The following is a 22,108-nucleotide window of genomic DNA, read 5'->3' on the forward strand; positions in this document are numbered from 1 at the left end:
CAGGGATGCATGCAGTCCAATTGATCAAAACTCTCTCTCTATTTCTATCTCTGCGTGTTTGTGTTTGAGTAGGATGTCATAACAGTCGCATTTCAGTAATTCCTCTCTCCAAGGAGTTGCACTTGCGTGTGCACCAATCCTGCTAATATAGTATCTCAAACAGCTAATATAGTGTGTGTGTGTGTGTACTTATATGAGGGGGTGGGGGAGTCTGCCCGTGTGTGTCAGTCAAGAGTTGGATATAGCTCTCTTTTCTCCAACATTACTGCATGAAAGAGCTGTCACCCAGCATTAGCCATTCCCTGCTCCGTGTGTGTGAGTGAGAGAGGAAATTAATATGAATATCGGTCGAGAAAACCTTTGAAGGTCGTAGTTCACTGTACTATGTGCAGATGTCCGAGTTTGGTCATTTGACAGTCTGCTTAATGAGGAGCATATCTTGGCAACGCCACACGCTTACACGAGCCCAGACCAATGACAGACCAAAAAAAAAAAGCCTCACTTGGTCCAAAACTGGGACTAGTCTTTTCACATGATTACCCATCATGCTTTCACGTTTTACTCGACCTCAGATTATTTTACCCACGCACTGGAGTCACACACACACTGAGTGTTTATTGATCTTTAAAACGTCTGAAAGCATAAGAAATAGACTCTCACCCGCTCTAAGCCAATTTTGAGGCATCTGTCGCATTCAACCTGCCATTTTTCACTTCCCTCCCTCCATACACCCCCCTCCCCCTTTCCGTCTCTCTCTCCCTCTGCGGAACTCAGGCTGGATAACATTGCATTTCATTAGCAGTGCGGTACTAACATAATCTCCTAGATGCCTGTTTCTCTCGTCTGCAAAAACCAGTGAGGACAATATGTAAAGCATATTGCTTTATGTTTCTATTTTGGTGGGGACTTTAAATTCTACACGCTAATGATATTTTCTATCCCATAAACCTAGACCTCAGACAAACCTTGCTGCATTTTAACGTTTTACATTTACAGGATGCTATTTGGTATGTTTATTAAACATTTTTGTACACACATTGTGAATAATATCAGCATCTAGGTCATATTATGATTATGTAAATGTCATTTAAATGCATTAACTCTTTTCACATAAACGGAAAACTAGAAATCTGAATAAACAGATGGCGTTTGCCTGAATAAATCAGAATATTTTGGTAATTATTGGTGATATTAGTGAAGTGACATGTGGCCAAGTATGGTGACCCATACTCGGAATTTGTGCTCTGCATTTAACCCATTCAGGTGCACACACACAGTAGTGTGCACACACAGTAGTGAGCACACACACACCATGGCATGAACGCACACCTGGGGTAGTGGGCAGCCATATTGCTGCGGTGCCCAGGGAGCAGTTGGGGGTTCGGTGCCTTGCTCAAGGGTCTCACCTCAGTCGTGGTATTGAAGGTGGAAGAGAGCGCTGGTTATTCACTCCCTCCATCCACAATCCCCGCCGGACCTGAGACTCGAACCCATGACCTTCAGGTTACAAATCCAAGTCGTGGGGGCACGACAGACACACAATAAAAGTTATATTTCTAAGCTGTAAATAAAACAAATATTGTTGAAGAACATTTTAGAAGAAAATGCTATTTCAGTCTTTCTACTAAAAAGTGCAGTGTTACTTGGTGTTTCTTTGTAATTTACTAGCAATTGCTAAGTGGAATTTTTTTCAAAGTAAATCCTACACCAGTTTTTTTTTTTTTTTAAGGGAGGAAGCTATTGAAGAAACATTTTAGGAGGAAACACACAGGGTATGTATGTATTAATTAACTAATTAATTCATTAATTTGAAGTATTACAAGAAGTGAGTATGAAATGAACATACAGACACATTAAAGTACCTCATCCCTTAAATTTTGCAGGTCATTGTATTCTTGTTTGCTGCAGTCAGACAATATATTGATTAAATCATTGTGCAAAATACGAATAATGGAATTAATTAATTAAAGCACCTGGCAAGACTTCCACAAGTTTTATGCTGTAAAGTTTGTAAAAATGTCCATGCAAACGTAGTCAGCATATTTCATATTGTGCTGTCATTGTGGGAACATTTGGTCCCCAAAATGCAGGCAAAACCTGACCCTCTCACATCGGCTCCAGCGTCCCTGGAGATGGAGTTTGTGTGTGAAGGGTGGTCTGGGAAAAAGCTTGATTTCAAAAGCACAATGGCGCGAATATTTCGTCTGGTCTGTCAGGATTTGGTATGCGACAAGTTGCTCTCTCTCTCTCTCTCTCTCTCTCTCTCTCTCTCTCTCTCTCTCTCTCTCTCTCTCTCTCTCACACACACACACACACACAAACACACGCTCAGGAAGTAAGGAAAGGGACGGATAGCGCGAGCGGAGCGAAGCGTTGCGGCGCGGGCGGGGGAGACGCAGTCGCACACACGCATTGGCTACACGCGCTCTAGACAATCCGTGCTCGAGTGAAGTGGGGACGTGTGCACGTTGAATATCTCCTATATACTATATCTGTCTTGGGAGAGATTCACATTTGTAACTTGTTTTTATTAGAATCTGACGACATTTTAAACGCTTTCTGAGATGCGCAGTCCCCTCCGTTCTTTTCTTTTCTAACTCGTTTCCAGTCCATTTCTCTTGATATGCAATTATCTCTCCTCGTCATCCTCTTTGAGAGTGCGACGATCTTCAAACACGAGACAAACTAATCTGGTAAGCAATAATCTCAGATTTTCTGTGGTCTGCGTGTGTGCTCGCGATTTTTGGGGGCTGTTTGGATGTTTCCGTTTGCATGTGTGTGTGTGTGTCCATGTGGAATGTAAAGAGCGGAATCAGTCGATGCCAAATTGAAAGCTTGCAAGCTCAGCTGTCGATTTTCTCAAAGCTCTTCGCCTGCGTTTAGTTTTTTCTGCAAATGTTTGTTAAGCGGGTGGAAATAGGATGAATGAAATCGTCTTCATTGTGCATCTGCAAGCGCATCTTCGCATTCATTATGTATGTGCAGCATAAACTCTCCTTATCTGGAGCCCGATGAAACAAACACCGCTGATATACTTCTAGAGCAAGTCTGTTGCGGTTCTTTGGATGCATCCTGTCCCTTCAGCTTTTTGAAGCGAGAATGGAGGGCTTTTTTTTCAGAGAAAGGCGTCCATTTTCGGTGTCGGTGGAGGGCTCCTCTAATGAATGCACTGCGGCTCGCATCAGCGCCCAGCCTCCCCCTGTCAACTCCCACACTTCACCCAGACCATTTATCTGATCTCACTGATCACGAGCGTGGACCTTTTCACAGCCTTGCTCGTGCATGTTTGATCCATGCTTTTCAGTCACATCATGTGACCTTAGGATCATGGCTTTTGCTGTCAAGAGGCCTCTATTTCAGCATTAGGCAATTTTCAAAGGAGAAGATGCACCTGTCACACTGATACGATGAAGGCCTGCATTGTAAAAAGGTTTTATAATCTAGGCTAATCATTAAAAAATATGTTTACTGTGATTTTAGCAGAAGGAATTATGTAAAAATGCAGTAAAATCCTATCAACTGGTTAATTGTAAGTTATCTTGCTATCCATTCAGTAGAAAAATGGTAAAACTTTAATATAAGGGACGAATTCTCACTATTAACTAGTTGCTTATTAGCATGCCTGTTATTAAGGTATTGGCTGTTTATCAGTGCTTACATAAACATATTCTGCATAATTCTACATCCTTTATCCTATACCTAATACCGAAACTTACCAACTACCTTACTAACTATTAATAAGCAGCAAATTAGGAGTTTACTGAGGCAAAAGTCATAGTTAATGGTTTGTTAATAGCGAGAATTGGACCTTAAAATGATTGAAAAAAATAATATATTATTATATATATATATATTTTAGAAAAAGCTTCTTGTTTTAATTATCAGTTAGAAACACCAGGGTGATGTGTTGCAAAAAATGAAATTATTAAGAGCTTAAACAGGTTGGCACATTAGCATATAATTTAATGATTTAACACAGTAGCAGAACTTCACTTAATTACAGAAGTGTAAAATATACTGTCACAAAAATGGCAACCTATAATGCCTGTAACATTGTCAATGTATGTTTACATCAACATTCTGGAAACTACAGGTGCCTCTGTTTACTGTAAATAAAATATCATATTTATGCATTTAGCAAAATTTTTTATCCAAAACGACTTTAAAATATTTTTCCAATATATAAAGCTAGATTTATTAGACAACTAATTATATTAGGAAGATATGAAGAGAAATGCAAAAAAGGAAATAGAAGCGTTTCTTTTTTTTTTTTTACAAAAAAAAAAGTGTAAATAAAATAAAACCCTGCACCAGATTTCTTGGTTACACCTTTCAAATCACTTTATGAACCTGCTGCAGTATTGTTTATCTGAACATTTATTTAACTTACTCAGTTGACAAGTAACAATATGTCTTATTATTCAAAAACAAAAAAATGAATGAGAGTTTAAAAATCACACTGTGCAAGCTAGTGATGGCAGTGTCTGGCTTTGGCACAGAGGTCAAGTCAAGTCACCTTTATTTATATAGCGCTTTTAACAATGTAAATTATGTCAAAGCAACTGCACAATATCAAAAAAGGAAAATAGTGTTTCAATAATGTAAAATGAAAAGATTAAAACAAGATTTTCAGTTAAAGGCATTTCATTATTGAATTTAGTGATGTCATCCTCCAGCTCAGTTCAGTTTAAATATTGTCTTTGCAATCAGGTCGACGATATCGCTGGAAATGAAGTGTCCCCAACTAAGCAAGCCAGAGGCGACAGCGGCAAGGAACCAAAACTCCATCGGTGACAGAATGGAAAAAAAAACCTTGGGAGAAACCAGGCTTAGTCGGGGGGCCAGTTCTCCTCTGGCCAAACGAACCAGCAGTTCAATTCCAACTGCAGCAAAGTCAGATTGTAAGGGCTCAACTGGTTCCAGTGGTCTTTTCCCGGTGGCTGTCTAAGTGGTGATGTCCTCACTGGGGATCTGTCTCTGGCGCTCATCTAGGTGTCCTGGTCTCCGCTGACGTTTAGGGCTGTAGAGGTTGTCTCTGGGTGCTGCTCCACCATCTGATCTGGATACGGATTGGATCTGGTGACTGCAGTGACCATCTGGGCTGGATACGGACCGGATCGGGTGGCTACAGTGACTGGGGATATGTCCCCGGAGCTCATCCAGGTGTCCGGCCTCCGCCGACGATCAGGGCCACATACATCATCTCCCGGCGCCGATCCACTATCTGATCCAGACACGGACTGAGGAACAGAATAGAAACAGAGAAATATTAGCCTAGATGCCATTCTTCTTATGATGTAATGAGTACATCATGTGTTATGGGGAGTGTTCCCGGTTCCGGTTGATCTAATTAATGCAGCCTAATAATCCTTTAACGGATTTGAATAATAGAAGTGTATTAGTGTGTTATGTGTAAGCCAGGTTAAAGAAATGTGTCTTTAATCTAGATTTAAACTGACAGAGTGTGTCTGCCTCCCGAACAGTATTAGGTAGATTGTTCAAGAGTTTGGGTGCTAAATAGGAAAAGGATCTGCCGCTCGCAGTCGATTTTGATATTCTAGGTATTATCAAATGGACAGAGTTTTGAGAACACAGCAGACGTGGAGGACTATAATGTGATAAGAGCTCGCTCAAGTACTGAGGAGCTAAGCCATTCAGGGCTTTATAAGTAATTAACAAGATTTTAAAATCTATACGATGTTTGATAGGGAGCCAATGCAGTGTTGACAGAACCGGGCTAATATGGTCATACTTCCTGGTTCTAGTAAGGACTCTAGCTGCTGCATTTTGGACCAACTGTAATTTGTTGATCAAGCGTGCAGAACAACCACCCAATAAAGCATTACAATAGTCTAACCTTGAGGTCATAAACGCATGAATTAGTATTTCTGCATTTGACTTTGAGAGCATAGGTCGCAATTTAGATGTTTTTGAGATGGGAAAACACAGTTTTACAGATACTAGAAACATGGCTTTCAAATGAAAAATTGCTATCAAACAACACACCTAGATTCCTAACTGATGAAGAAGAATTGACAGAGCAGCCGTCAAGTGTTAGATAGTGTTCTAGGTTATTACATGTGGGGTTTTTAGGTCTGATAATTAACACCTCTGTTTTTTTCAGAATTTAGCAGTAAGAAGTTACTCATCATCCAATTTTTTATATCGACTATGCATTCCGTTAGTTTCTCAATTTGGTGTGTTTCACTGGGCCGCGAAGAAATATAGAGCTGAGTATCATCAGCATAACAGTGAAAGCTAACACCATGTATCCTGATAATATCTCCCAAGGGTAACATGTAAAGCGTGAAAAGTAACGGCCCTAGTACTGAGCCTTGAGGTACTCCGTACTGCACTTGTGATCGATATGATACCTCTTCATTCACTGCTACGAACTGATGGCGTTCAGATAAGTACGATTTGAACCATGCTAATGCACTTCCACTAATGCCAACAAAGTGTTCTAGTCTATTTAAAAGAATGTTGTGGTCGATGGTGTTGAACTCAGTGCTAAGATCCAGTAGATAAAGAGATACAACCACGATCAGATGATAGAAGCAGGTCATTTGTAACTCTAATGAGAGCAGTCTCAGTACTATGATACGGTCTAAATCCTGACTGGAATTCCTCACAAATACAATTTTTTCTCAAAGAAGGAATATAATTGCGAGGATACTACCTTTTCTAGTATCTTTGACAGAAAAGGGAGATTTGAGATCGGTCTGTAATTAACTAGATCTTTGGGGTCAAGTTGTGTTTTTTTAATGAGAGGATTAATAACAGCCAATTTGAAGGTTTTGAGGACATATCCTAATGACAGTGATGAATTAATAATAGCCAAAAGAGGATCTATGACTTCTGGAAGCAGCTCTTTTAGTAGTTTAGATGGAATAGGTTCTAACATACATATTGTTGGTTTAGATAATTTAACAAATTTATACAATTCTTCCTCTCCTATAGTAGAGAATGAGTGGAATTGTTCCTCAGGGGATCTATACTGCACTATCTGATGCGATATTGTAGCTGACGGCTGCATGGTTACAATATTTTATACTTGGAAGTAAAGTAGTTCATAAAGTCCTTACTGCTGTGCTTTTGGGAAATGCTAACACCTGCTGATTGATTTATTTTTCGTTAATTTAGTGACTGTTGAATAAATACCGGGGTTATGTTTGTTTTCTTCTAGAAGAGATGAAAAGTAATCAGATCTAGCAGTTTTTAATGCTTTTCTGTAGGATAGGGTATTTTCCCGCCAGGCTATACGAAATACCTCTAGTTTTGTTTTCCTCCATCTGCGGTCCATTTTCCGGGCTGCTCTCTATAAGGTGCTCATTATACCACGGAGTCGGACTGTTTTCTTTGATCTTCCTTAAGCGTAAAGGAGCAACTGTATCTAAAGTGTTAGAAAAGAGAGAGTCCATAGTTTCTGTTACATCATAAAGTTTTTCTGCGCTGTAGGATATGCTGAGGAATTGAGATAAATCAGGAAGATTACTTACAAAGCAGTCTTTTGTGGTAGAGGTGATGGTTCTACCATACTTGTAATAAGGAGTAGGATTTACAGTTTTAGCTATATGGAGTTTACACAAGACTAGATAATGATCTGAGATATCATCGCTTTGCTGCAGAATTTCAACACCACTAACATCAATTCCATGTGACAGTATTAAATCTAGAGTATGATTTCGACAATGAGTAGGTCCGGAAGCGTGTTGTCTAACCCCAATAGAGTTCAGAATGTCTATGAATGCTGATCCTAATGCATATTTTTCATTATCGACATGGATATTAATATCGCCAACAATTAAGACTTTATCTGCAGCCAGTACTAACTCAGATAGAAAATCAGCAAATTCTTTAATAAAGTCTGTGTGGTGCCCTGGTGGCCTGTATACAGTAGCCAGTACAAACATCACAGGGGATTTATCACTAACGTGTGTTTCTCTAGATAATGTTATACGCAGCACCATAACTTCAAACGAGTTATACTTAAAGCCTGCCCTCTGAGAAATACTGAGAATATTGCTATAAATTGTAGCAACACCTCCCCCTTTACCTTTTGGACATGGCTCATTTTTATAGCAGTAATCTTGGGGGGTGGACTCATTTAAAGTAATGTATTCATCTGGTTTTAGCCATGTTTCTGTCAAACAGAGCAAATGTAGATTATTATCATTGATCAAATCATTTACAAAAAGTGCTTTTGTAGAAAGGGACCTGATATTCAGTAAGCCAAGCTTTATCAATTGTTTCTCTGTATTGTAAACATTTTTTATTTGTTGAACATCAATTAAATTGTTACTCTTACTTTGGTTTGGATGTTTTCTGTATTTTCTAGTTCGGGGAACAGACACTGTCTCTATAGTGTGATATACACTCACCTAAAGGATTATTAGGAACACCTGTTCAATTTCTCATTAATGCAATTATCTAATCAACCAATCACATGGCAGTTGCTTCAATGCATTTAGGGGTGTGGTCCTGGTCAAGACAATCTCCTGAACTCCAAACTGAATGTCAGAATGGGAAAGAAAGGTGATTTCAGCAATTTTGAGCGTGGCATGGTTGTTGGTGCCAGACGGGCCGGTTTGAGTATTTCACAATCTGCTCAGTTACTGGGATTTTCACGCACAACCATTTCTAGGGTTTACAAAGAATGGTGTGAAAAGGGAAAAACATCCAGTATGCGGCAGTCCTGTGGGCGAAAATGCATTGTTGATGCTAGAGGTCAGAGGAGAATGGGCCGACTGATTCAAGCTGATAGAAGAGCAACTTTGACTGAAATAACCACTCGTTACAACCGAGGTATGCAGCAAAGCATTTGTGAAGCCACAACACGCACAACCTTGAGGCGGATGGGCTACAACAGCAGAAGACCCCACCGGGTACCACTCATCTCCACTACAAATAGGAAAAAGAGGCTACAATTTGCACGAGCTCACCAAAATTGGACGGTTGAAGACTGGAAAAATGTTGCCTAGTCTGAGTCTCGATTTCTGTTGAGACATTCAGATGGTAGAGTCAGAATTTGGCGTAAACAGAATGAGAACATGGATCCATCATGCCTTGTTACCACTGTGCAGGCTGGTGGTGGTGGTGTAATGGTGTGGGGGATGTTTTCTTGGCACACTTTAGGCCCCTTAGTGCCAATTGGGCATCGTTTAAATGCCACGGCCTACCTGAGCATTGTTTCTGACCATGTCCATCCCTTTATGACCACCATGTACCCATCCTCTGATGGCTACTTCCAGCAGGATAATGCACCATGTCACAAAGCTCGAATCATTTCAAATTGGTTTCTTGAACATGACAATGAGTTCACTGTACAAAAATGGCCCCCACAGTCACCAGATCTCAACCCAATAGAGCATCTTTGGGATGTGGTGGAACGGGAGCTTCGTGCCCTGGATGTGCATCCCACAAATCTCCATCAACTGCAAGATGCTATCCTATCAATATGGGCCAACATTTCTAAAGAATGCTTTCAGCACCTTGTTGAATCAATGCCACGTAGAATTAAGGCAGTTCTGAAGGCGAAAGGGGGTCAAACACAGTATTAGTATGGTGTTCCTAATAATCCTTTAGGTGAGTGTAGGTGAAGGAGTCTCTATGTGCTGAGAATTAACTGACTTCTGTGACATGAGGCGGCTAGCAGACGGTCGGTTTAGCCAGTCTGTCTGCTTCCTGACCTGGGCCCCAGTTAGTCAAGTACGAACTCTAAGACTATGTGCCATATTTCTAGAGAGAAGAGTGGCACCACCCCAGGAGGGATGAACACCATCTCTTTTCAACAGGTCAGGTCTGCACCAAAAACTCGTCCAATTGTCTATAAAGTCTATGTTATTCTGCGGGCACCACTTAGACATCCAGCCATTGAGTGACGACAGTCTGCTATGAATCTCATCGCCATGGTAAGCCGGGAGCAGACCAGAGCATATTACAGTGTCTGACATCGTACTTGCAAGTTCCCACTCCTCTTTAACATTATTTTTAGTGATCTCAGACTGGCGAAGTCAAACATCATTAGCGCCGACGTGGATAACAATCTTACTGAATTTACGTTTAGCATTAGCCAGCACTTTTAAATTTGCCAAGATGTCAGGCGCTCTGGCTCCCAGTAAACATTGGACTATGGTGGCTGGTGTCTCTATTTTCACGTTCCGTACAATAGAATCACCAATTACTAGAGCACTTTCATCAGGTTTCTCAGTGGGTGTGTTACTGAGTGGAGAGAACCTGTTTGATGTTTTGATTGGAACGGAAGTGACTAGGCAGCCTCACAGTCACCCAGCTGCCCTGCTGCACGGGCTCAACCGGAACCGAACAATGTACAGGACTCCCTGAGCTAGTCGCATCCAAAGCAGTATCTACAGCCCTCACATTCTTACTGTCCTCAACTAAAGTTTGGATGCGTGTCTCTAATTCTGAAACCTTCTCTGTCAGCCTAACTATTTCCCTGCATTTATCACATGTGAATCCCTCATCACCGACAGAGACAGATAAACTATACATGTGACATGAAGTGCAAACAACAATAGCAGGAGAAGAAGCCATTACTCACCATGACTGTTGAATGATACCAACTTAACTTACCACTTACCACTGTTGTTTGATGAACTCGTGAAAAACTGAGCGAGAGGGAAATGAAAACGGAGCGAGAAAAAAGAAAACAATAATAGGCACGAATATAAACGCGAATGGAACCGCGAGTAACAAGCTAACCAGCTGATGCGCTGCTCTCATGGTTTTAAAAAGTGAACGATCAAATTAGATTAGTTTGATAGATAATACCAGAAATATGTTGGGAATTAAGTTATATATTATCGCTTTAAACAACAGAGAGTGAAAGTAAGGTAAAGATTCAATAAAAAAGCGGAGCTACAAATGCAAACCTCTCAGCAGCACAACAGACAGGGAAACCTTAATCAGCATGCTTGTGTGCTCGCAGAAAGCCTAAGATGCGCCTCCATCGTTTACATGGTCTATGACCACAGAAATGTTTTAATGAGACAAAGCACCTGGTCCGGACTCAGGTTGTATCGCTCTCCTTTAGAGGATTCTGTTTAAGCAGATTGTGTCTCCTGGGATCATAATTATGTAATACTCTGAAGAATCCTGTGTCAGCATTGCTGTACCAACACCATTTTCCCACGATCTATACAGGAACCGAGAGCGTTTCAGACTACAACAAAGGAAGAGAAACCCCAGCGGATGGCTTTTTTGCAATTATTAAAGAGCGGACCCCTGACTGAGATTATCTGCTTTATTCCATGTATAATTTAGAGGAGTGAACTGTAAAAAAAAAAAAAGGAACCCTGTATGCGGCTATAATGCTTCAGATGTAAATGACAAATTTTATCTTTGCTAGAAGAAGCCTCTGCATTATTTTGAAATTGATAAATATAATCGAGACATTGATTGTTTTTGCAATTGGCTTCTGCACGTTGTGTTAGTCGTGACACTTTTCCAAGCACACTTGTTCTTTCCCACTAGACCAATACAGCTTTTAAAACAGTCATACTGCAGCAGACAAACAGAGTGGAGTGAAGTGACCCCTCATACCCCCGATCAATGCTATCTATGGCAAAGCTGCATCCTAACGACGCCAGTAAAAGAGTTTTTGTACCTACATTAGTGATGGATGTTTACCCCATTAAAACAGAATTAGGAGTTGGTTTGTGTTTTGTTGATATGTAGATTGTTTATGGTCGGTGCGGTTAATGTCCTGTTCGTGGTTACATTGGCTTTTTAACAGACAGTGACATCAAATGAGTCAGGCAACATCTGTTTGTAGTGTGTTTACTTTCACCCTAGTGCAATGATGCAATAGTACTCATTTTAAACCATTTTGGCACAGATGACTGATGTCTTTTTGAAGCCATAGTGATACTTAATAAAGAAACAACAATTTTGGAGCAATTTACATTTAAATCCTACATAGAAATCTACCATCAACATGCAGTTAGATCTAGCACAGAAAGTAATCCAACTATTATAATATATAAGCTCTAAAGTTAAATAAAAAGATTAACACTTTTATTTATAGCTATACAAATGCTTTTTGAGTGTCAAATTAGCAAATTAGAATGATTTCTAACAGCTGTAGAAAATTCAGCTTTGCTATCATAGGAATAACTATATTAAAATAGAAAGCTAAAACATTTCACAATATTACTATATTTATTTTTGATCAAATAAATGCAGCCTTGGTGAGCATAAGAGACTTCTTTCAAAAACATTGTTAGATTCCATATTAATGTGGAATCAAACTGAACAACTTACACAGGCTTTTGGATTGTCCTTAGAGCTGTAATAATTAACTCTCCCTTTTATCGGTCCCATCTGGGACCGAAACTTTCATAGAAGGAGAATCCTCTACCTTAAATACAGACGAGAAATAGTGCAATAGACAGACTGTGATCATTTGTTCCCTTCATGCATAGTCATCAAACAGAACCTATAGCAAGCTGTAAGCAAGAGAAAATGATTCATTCAGTCAGTTTGTACATTTGTTGTCTGAATCTCAAAAGGAATTAAGAAACAAGGTAATGGCGCTTGTTTAGAGACTGTTAATTGCTTGTGGGAGGAGACATGGACATCCAGGTTAAGCAAATGAAATGAATATCCTCACTTGCTCTCTTCCTCCGAGCTTCCTACATGGGATACAGCAGCATAACTGCAACTATATTATTGTTCATCGTTTATTGAGCAACTGCCTCACGGCAAATGATCTTTATGTCTGAAGTTCATCTGAAAAGAACTTTACTAAAAATAAAAGAGCCATGGATTTATTATTGTATTATAAGGAATATCCTTGAGCATAAATGCTCATTCTTTCATACACTGCTACTGTATCATTTATTCAAAATCAGATGTTTGAGGATGTGAGTGCAGGAGTGATATATTTTTTGGTGGGGAATTAAGCCTAGCTGTGCTGAATGTGAGGAGACGTGATAAATTCAAGCATGTTTTGAAACACACTTTTGACCGAGTCCCACAGCGTCGGACCGAGTCCCAAAGCACTCTTGTAGCCAATCAGCAGTAAGGGGCCGTGTCTTGTAATGACAGGGAGAGAAGAGAGTGCTCAATTTGAGTGCACGGGATATTAGCAGATCGACTATAGATAGAGAAAGATGGCAGATAAAAACAGAGGAAAAAGATACAATACATTAAAAAGAAGGGTTACGATCATGCAGTAAGGTAGGACCTGCGTAAATATCGGAGCAGCTTTCCAGCGGTGGAAAGAACAAAGCGCGGGAAGACCAAGGTTGCGTTGTTTATTCTTGATAGGTGACTAATGTTGATTTTGTTTTGTTTCACACAACTTATCCATGTTGGCTTTTATTTGAATATGCTTGTGTGTCATCTTCACTTGTTTCCGTGATCGTCATTGCCATGGTTGTGTACGTTCATGTGGGCGAGGTCCTGTTGGGGTATGGGCATGTTTGTTTTGGTGCTTTCAAATCTTAAAAGTGTGAAAAAAGTGACGTGACATACGGCCAAGTATGGTGACCCATACTTACAATTCGTGCTCTGCATTTAACCCATCCAACGTGCACACACACAGCAGTGAACACACACACACCGTGAACACACACCCGGAGCAGTGGGCAGCCATTTATGCTGCGGCGCCCGGGGAGCAGTTGGGGGTTCGGTGCCTTGCTCAAGGGCACCTCAGTCGTGGTATTGAGGGTGGAGAGAGCGCTGGACATTCACTCCCCCCACCTACAATCCCTGCCGGCCCGAGACTCGAACCCACAACCTTTGGATTACGAGTCCGACTCTCTAACCATTAGGCCACATTTAACATTGTTTGGCAAAAATCGCTTAGTGCACCTTTAATGAGAACAAATTTTTCTTTTTTGGTGAAATTCACGTGGTGAATGTGCATTTATTTGATCAAAAATGCAGTAAAAACTATAATATTGTGAAACATGATTCAAATTTAAAGTAATTGTTTTCTGTATTTTAAAATCTGGTTTATATCTTTGATGGTAAAGCTGAATTTTCAGCATCATTACTCCAGTCTTCAGTGTCACATGATCCTTCAGAAATCATTCTAATATTTGTTGCTCAAGAAACATTTTTTTAAACATTTATTTCAATCATGACAACTGTCTAAATGAATTTTACCAGCATTTGTGACCCTGGACCTCAAAACCAGTCTTAAGACAACTGAATAATTTTTTGTAGTCTGATTATTAGTAGAACTAGGCATGAATTGGCTGTTAAATGTGTTCTAATGGGGCTTAAATGGATGTTATATTATTAAGTGATCCTGTGCTTTTCTGACTGTTGAATTTGAATCTTTAAGGTGACCTCCTCCTGAAAGCCTTAAATGTCTATGCATATTGATATTATGTAAATTGCCTCTCCTCTGACAGAGTATAAATGTAGTGCCTGCTGGTTCATCACTGCACTTCTAACAGAATTACACATTCTTTCCTTCATGATATTGGTCATGTCAGCTGATAATGTGTAGTGTAGAGCTTGGCCGGTAAGAGAAAGATTATGGAAGGGGTGATCTATGAACTATCACCACTATCACTTTTGTGCTCTTGAGCAAGCCACTTGACTCGAGGTTGCTCAAGGGGACGGTCCATGTAACAGAAACATCTACTGGAAGTTATTTATGAAATGTGTCAGCTAAATGGTTAATTAGTTATGATGAACACATTGACTTGAAGCACAATATAGGCAAGATTGCATTTACGTCTTTTAGGGGGAAACATGATCTGAACTAAACACAGCATTTCATTTTCAGACTCATTTCCTCGTTCTGGCAAGCTGTAATCTGATTGGCTGACTTTATGCTACTTCAACGAGTAAGGGCTATATTTCTTCAGTCATGAAACAAGGGCATGTTTACGTTCAAGGATGAAATATTCATTGGATTTGCAAATACTTTAAAAGATATTCAAGTGTTTTGAAGTTAAGTAGATATCCTGAAGTGAAACTGTATATTATGCTTTGTTTTCCGAGTTATGTCTGTAATAATAGTGTGTACTTTTCGCTTTTGAAGGGACAGAAAATATGATCACGAAGGCAGTCTATACACATTTTCCACAATTTTTCCAGTTTTTTCTTTTTGTTTGTTGCAGCAGCCATGCAATAATTTTTCTTACTCTTTTGTGTTATTGTTGTATAATCACCCTAGTGAAAAATAAATTTACTGAAATGTATTTGAAATACATTTATTTAATGCTAAATATACTGAAAATACATATACAGTACATATTTATGTGCTTAATAAAAATACCCTGCAATCATACTTTAAGTATGCAAAACTGGAACATCTAATTTTGTTCTTAATGCACTTAAGTAGTGCTGAAGTCCAACTAAACATATACTGAAGTATATTCGATTGTGCTAAAGTGGAACTATTGCAAATACAGTATAGGCCGCCTACTTTAGGTACACTTTAAATATCTTGCATTTAAAGACCGATATTATTCAAAAATCATGCAATCCTCATTAATAGTGACATTAAAACACATTTTAGGCTTAATATTGCTAATGTGTAGTACTCCAAGTAGTACTCCAAATAAAGTTTAATTCAAATTTTTATATCAGTAAGTCTGGAGGGATATGTCAGTAAATATGTTAATAGATTTGAACTATACTTATTATGAAATAAATGTAATTTAAATGTTACTTTTTTCCTAGGGCAGGTAAATATTTCAGGTAAACCTGCAAACTGGTTGGTTTCAATCTAAAGTCGTCTTTCAACTATCTTTGACTTAAAATGCAATTTTCACATTGCATGCAACTTTCAAAATTTTCATGTGATCTGCTTTTTTACCATGGTAAAATAAATAAATGTATGAATATATCCACACAAAACAAATGACCGCCAGCACATCTGAAAGAAAGGAATATTGCTTGTTAAGAAGACTGTAATAGTTAACTACACTTCATTGTAAATGAATGACTTCTTGTTTGTGCTGTTTAGTCAAAGGTCAGGGTATACGGGACTAGCTTAACCTTAGTTACCCCTTACTAATCAAACAAAATAATTTTCATGCTTAACTAAATACTATTACAATTTCAGAATGCCAAAGCAATCAATCATTCACAATTGGTAGTTGGTTTTATCCAAAGTGACGTTTGATACATTTAAGATACATTTTTTTCATTTTATGCATTCCCAGGGAATTGAACCCATGACCTTGTGCTATGCTCTACCGTTCAAACTACAGGAACATGATGTGTCAAAATGCAATCAGTAGACGTGTATTCATGAGGTATGTGAAAAGGCAACACATTTTGTGTGCATGACATTCAAAGTGTGAGTGGGACAGGCTCTATGTCAACAGCTTGGGCACATGGCAGATATGACTACAGTCAATGAGAGCAGTGGGAATGTGAGCGGTGCAATAAGGGGTATGTGGGAACAAGAGCTCAGGTGTTATACTCTAATCTTTCATTAGCAATGTCATCTCTGAGCTCAGTGCGGTCTCACACCCTCAGCATGACGATGATGCTGCAGCAGCAGCATCGAAACATTCATCCAAACAGAATGGTGAAGGTAGTCTTTCATTGCTTCATTTGATGTATAATGCTATTCACTTTTCAAAGTGAATCACTCAAGTGTTTCATTTCACAAAGGTATCCAACTTCAGTGCGCTTGCTTTTCTTTGATTTAATTCGGACTTTCCATTATTATATTGCGTCTGCTCTGTCCATTCTCTCTCCATCTGCTTGTGGCTCACATTCATTCTCCCTTTCTTCCGAACGGTGCAAAAGAGGTCATAATTGATGCTCTTTGTCATGATTGCAGCAGGGACTTATGTGCTAATTATTTTGATTCACGAGTCATAATAATTGGACGCGTTTCCCATAATTATGGCTTTGCCTTTCAAAGTAATGACATGATTTGTCTGAATGGTGAATTAATTGTCTGTTTTTTGATCGGTTACTTGACGTACACATATTGACGTGTCGTATGTATGGAGAGTAAGTAATGATCTGGGGGAAATTAGTTACTTTGTGTCTCCCCCCCCCCCAAGCCTTCAATCAATTCTCACACTGCAGCAATAACTAAAATTATGAATGGAAGCCACATTGTGGCTGATTACACGACAGTCTCATGAGAACACGATCTCAGCTGTTTTTTCTTGTGCCTGTGTGATTATAAATAGATGTAAATAAATATGTGATTATTGTGGTTTGCCAAGCCATGTGTTTGTATGTATTTATCGTAAATCGACGTGGCAGACTGTGGAAACGCAGAGGCGATCTGCTTCATATCATGTGTTGTGTATGTGGTTCTTGGTTTGCCTTTTTTTTTCTTTTTTTTTTGTCGACTTCAGTTTTAATTATGGCAGAGGCATCACATAGAAACAGACACTAAAAGCTGCCGATTGTGTTGTGAGAGACTCTCAGGCTGATTAGTTTGACATATAGAAGAACAGTGTATTTCATACTGCCTCAGTTAATGTTTCTGGGGCCTGCAGAGGTGGAGCTAAACCCCCCAGGGCTGTTCAGTTCTCGCTGGCTTTCTGTGGGCAGTCATGTGAACTGCAAAAAATGACGGCCTGTTATTAATCAGTAACACTTTTGGCAATGTTTTTGGGGGAGGAATATGATAATTCTTTGTTTAAGAAGAAGTAATGATGTTTTGTTCCCTCCAGGACCCAGATTTACCCAAAATGTCACTAAAACAAAGCATTTCAATTATATTATTATGAACTGCATATGAATATGCAGCATTAGTTAGTTTTTTCTTTCTAGATGTTTCATACTATGGGCAGCCAATAAATATTTGCACAAAACACAATGTAATTGGTAGAACACATTGTACAGTATATTAAATCATGTAGAGATTGACTAGATGCATGCAAGGTGATAAGTATGTATTTTTGCTACACTCTGCATAATTACATATACATTTATATTGCTAGGTGTAGCACTCAACGATTCTTGTTTTTATTTTTAACGAAAAAATACTTTTATTCAGCAAGAATGGATTAAACTGTTCAAAAATAACTTTTCAAATAAATGCTGTTCTTTAAACTTTCTATTCATCAAAGAATCCTTACAAATGTATCATGGTTTCCACAAAATAGTTAAGCAGCACAACTATTTTCAACATTTGATAATGTTTCTTGCACCAAATCAGCATATTAATATGATTTCTGAAGGGTCACGTGACTCTGAGGACTGGAGTAATGATGCTGAATATCCAGCTTTACCATTACAGACATAAATTACATTTTACAATATGTTCAAATAGAATTTTGATCAAATAAATGCAGCAGCAGCTGCCTTAATGAGCACAAGAGATTTCTTTCAAAAACAGAGCATCTTTCTGACACACAGCCTTTTATACTACATTTGCAGTGCTCTGTAGTGCATAATAGTGCATGCTACAAATGTACTGTACATTCGATACACATACTACATATTACATACAAAAAGCTGAAGTATAATATGTGTATTTATACCACACACTCTCAAAAAAAAAAAAGGACAAAAGCTTGGTACCTAAAGTGTGCATATTAGTACCTAAACGGTACATTTTAGTACCTTTTGAAAGAGTACCAACTCAGTGATACAGTTTAACTTAAAAGAGCTAACTGCTTATTTCTGCACATTTCTCAGGGCACAGGTTACTTGCTGCAACATTGAGAGGAATGAAATTTACAGAGCATTGAACATGGTAGTTAGTGTATTTTACTGTGTGGTAGTATCGTAGTAGTTTCTAGTTATTGCATACTAGATTTGTAATGCAATAGTAAATTTATCGTGCATATTAGGTTTATAGTACACCCGTAGTGTATACAGTACTAGATGTAGAGAATATTAACTATTATTGCAATTATTGTAAGTGTTCTCATGCAAGTTATTAGTACTAGTATAAGTTAGTAGTGCAGTAGTTAGTAGCATACAATATTGTTACAATGCAGTTAGCTACTTGGCAACCTACATTAATGAAATTTTAAAGCTTCCTTAATACTGCCAATGTGATAAAGCCCCATTAATCAGTGATTACATGGCTAGAAAAGAGGCGCTTGTGATCTGTGAATATGACTTTGTGACAAGGGCTGCTGGCAGAGACGGGAGCTGTAGTAATGAAGTCTTGGACCCAGTTTACACAGGTTAATGTCACATGATGCTTTATTCCCTGCTGAGACTCGACTGAGAGTGCGGAAACAGACTGTTGCCTCTCTGCCTCCATTTTTCAGTTTCAGTCCCAGATTATTGTATTGATCAAAATAAACTTCATTACTTCACTGTGTGAGAAGAGATTAAATGAGAGATTTTCATCTTCTCCATCTGCTTTTATAAAGTTATTATGGTTTTCTGATTAATACCTTTACCTGTGGCCATAGACATTTGACTAGTTTCCTTTTTGAAAGAAGATATGTGCTTCTTTTAATTGTATTAAATTTGCAATTATAGTGCACTTCAGATCTTAAATGTATATTTAAAAAATAATTACTTTCTGATAATATATTAATAAAATAAAGGCCGTGTTCTTAAAGAGAGAACACTTTCATAACTTGTTTCTTAATGCATTTTAATACACTTTGTGATGTCAAATGAAAATGTTTTAGTTTAAAGTACATTTTGAATCATGCTTTAATTATCATTTGTCGTGTATTAAAGCAGTGCACTTATTTTGATGTGTAGACTAACATACTGAAGTACAGGTACTTGATTTTAACTTTAACTGTGTGGTATTCATTAATAAATTTAAAGTTCATATATAAATGTACTAATTTGCAGCTTCTTTACTACGAATGTCTAATTACAAAATATTTATTATATCAAATAACGTTAAACATAATGTATAAGTTTCAATAGAAATGCATATTTTAGTTTACAGTAAGTCCTTGTCGGTCTATTTGGAAGGGTATAAAACCATCTTGCCTACCAATATTCAAGAAAATGCCACCAGATTCATTGGGAAGTGGCTCAAAAAATCATTGAATTGCATTTAATACATTTTACATTATTTGCAATTAAATTAAATTAAGTTTCTAAAAACATTACATTATTTGCACTTCACTTTATTATTAGTAGTATATTATAGCTGTGATAAGTACAAATGTATTCGTATACTGTATGAGTATTCAAAAATATAAATATACAAAGATTACCATCCCAAATAATTCTCATTAATGGCTGCTTGAAACTCATATTGTTATTTTTGTTAGTGGTTGTTAAATTGGTTTTATACAGGTTATATTTGATTTGTTTGTGCTATTTTTGTATTTACAGTCAATCAGCTTACCCCTGATAAACGTCTTTAGTTAGAATTGGTTGGATTGCCACAAAATTCCACATCTGCAATGTGTAAATGTGTAAAAAAAAATTAGTTCACTGTAACACATTAGAAAATGGTTGAGATTTTCCTTCCATGCTTTACTCGAAAGGGATTTTTCTATGAGGGCTACAAATCTGTACTGCAGAGGCTCACCATGCGAAAAGGGTTTAACCCATTTTGATGGCTGTGCCATATTGCATTATAAATTATTAACAGCCAAGGCAGCTCTGCATTATGTCTGCTAAATTATGTTTGTTAAATTATGCGTACTGCACGATTGTCCTCTGGTTTTATAGGTTTTTGCTGTGTGTGTGCGTTCATGAGCATCTTTGCCTCATGTAGGTGTGGTTAACATAAAGCATCCAGCGCTGTGAGGTAACGCTTCTCCTCCAGCTTGGTCAGGGAGTCTCTACAGGCTCATTGCAATGATCCAATTCATGTAATGTTGCTGAATTGCATGTTTGTCAGTTATTCCCTTATCTCATCCCGAGGGATGAAAGCACTGCCCCCCTCCCATCTCTCCATGCTTTTGCGATTCAGCGTTACTATGGTAACTGTGGAGACCTGCCTTTCCTCCTCTCTCCCCAAGTTCTTTAGAATCATTCCTTTGCCAAAGTTCCCTTAAAGGAACACTCCACTTTTTTTGGAAATAGGCTCATTTTACAACTCCCCTAGAGTTATGCAGCGCCTGAAAGTAGTCCCCAGCTAGGTAACTATGATATAGCTGTGGACTGCTTTCAGGTGCTGTGTAATATCATTGCGCCTGCTGCACCCATGGTACAGCAGCAAAGTTCCTTGATTATTACGCCAGAATGAGATTATAGTTCCTAGCCATATTGGTCTAGAAAATCGCAACTTTTTATTTTCGGTCGGCCTTAGTAGATGATGTAACTACAGGAAAGTCAACCTTTAAATAGGAAAATTATCGAAACTCTTTGGTCATTTTTGATGACCAAATGCTAATGGTCTAATCCGATTCAATGATCTATGCTAAGCTACGCTAAAAGTGCTACTGCCAGACCCGGAGATCGGCTGAATCAATTCAAAACCGGTAAAACACAACTGTTTAACTCTAGGGGAGTTGTAAAATGAGCCTATTTCCAAAAAAGTGGAGTTTTCCTTTAAACAGTTTTTTGTGGCAAAGAAGTTACGGCAGAATTAAATCTTTCTTTCTTCTCTATCTCCAGGTTTTTTTTTTTTTTTTTTTTATCAGCAATGACCAGAACTGACACAAAGTAAGACTATACACACACGAAAGCATCAACACAAGCTTCTCCATTGTGGTCGACCTGTGAGAGCAGCAGAAAAACGGGGAGTAAACGAGTGCAGGAAGGAGAAAAGGAGTTTGTGAGGACAGTCGATGGATGCTGCCCGGATTGAAGGGACAGCACATTCTCATCTGACGAGGAAAAGAAAGATTTCAAAATTGAGTCGAAGGACAGAAACTCGCCGTCAGGTAAGATCGTCCAATCAGGTAACAGTGTTAAAGGGATAGTTCACCCAAAAATTTAAATTCTGCCATTAATTACTCGCCCTCATGCCATTATAAACCCTTAAGACCTTCTTTCATCTTCAGAATACAAAATAAGATATTGTTGATGAAATCCAAGAGCTTTCTGACCCTCCATAAACAGCAATGTAACAGCAATGCAAGACTGTCCTGGTATGGGAGAGAAGAAATCGTTGAATAAAGTCTTCACAAAAAGTGTTCTGTAACCACTGATGTCACATGGACTATTTTAACAATGTCCTTACTACCTTTCTGGGCCTTGAACATGGTAGTTGTGTTGCTGTCTGGGTCAGAAAGCTCTTGGATTTCATCAAAATGATCTTTTT

General features: G+C 38.5%; 1 protein-coding gene across 1 annotated transcript in view; it reads left to right on the plus strand.

Annotated features, from left to right (window-relative positions):
• The first annotated feature begins 2,323 nt into the window (after positions 1-2,323).
• The window catches only part of LOC306887319 (voltage-dependent calcium channel gamma-4 subunit-like), a 30,518-nt gene continuing 10,733 nt past the window's right edge, over positions 2,324-22,108 (plus strand). The window contains exons 1-2 of the mRNA XM_079444961.1: positions 2,324-2,693; positions 21,460-21,728. The gene's annotated coding sequence lies outside the window, so the exon portion shown is untranslated. The remainder of the gene's footprint in view (positions 2,694-21,459; positions 21,729-22,108) is intronic.

Source organism: Barbus barbus (genome assembly GCF_936440315.1).
Source record: "Barbus barbus genome assembly, chromosome: 21".
NCBI lineage: Eukaryota > Metazoa > Chordata > Actinopteri > Cypriniformes > Cyprinidae > Barbus > Barbus barbus.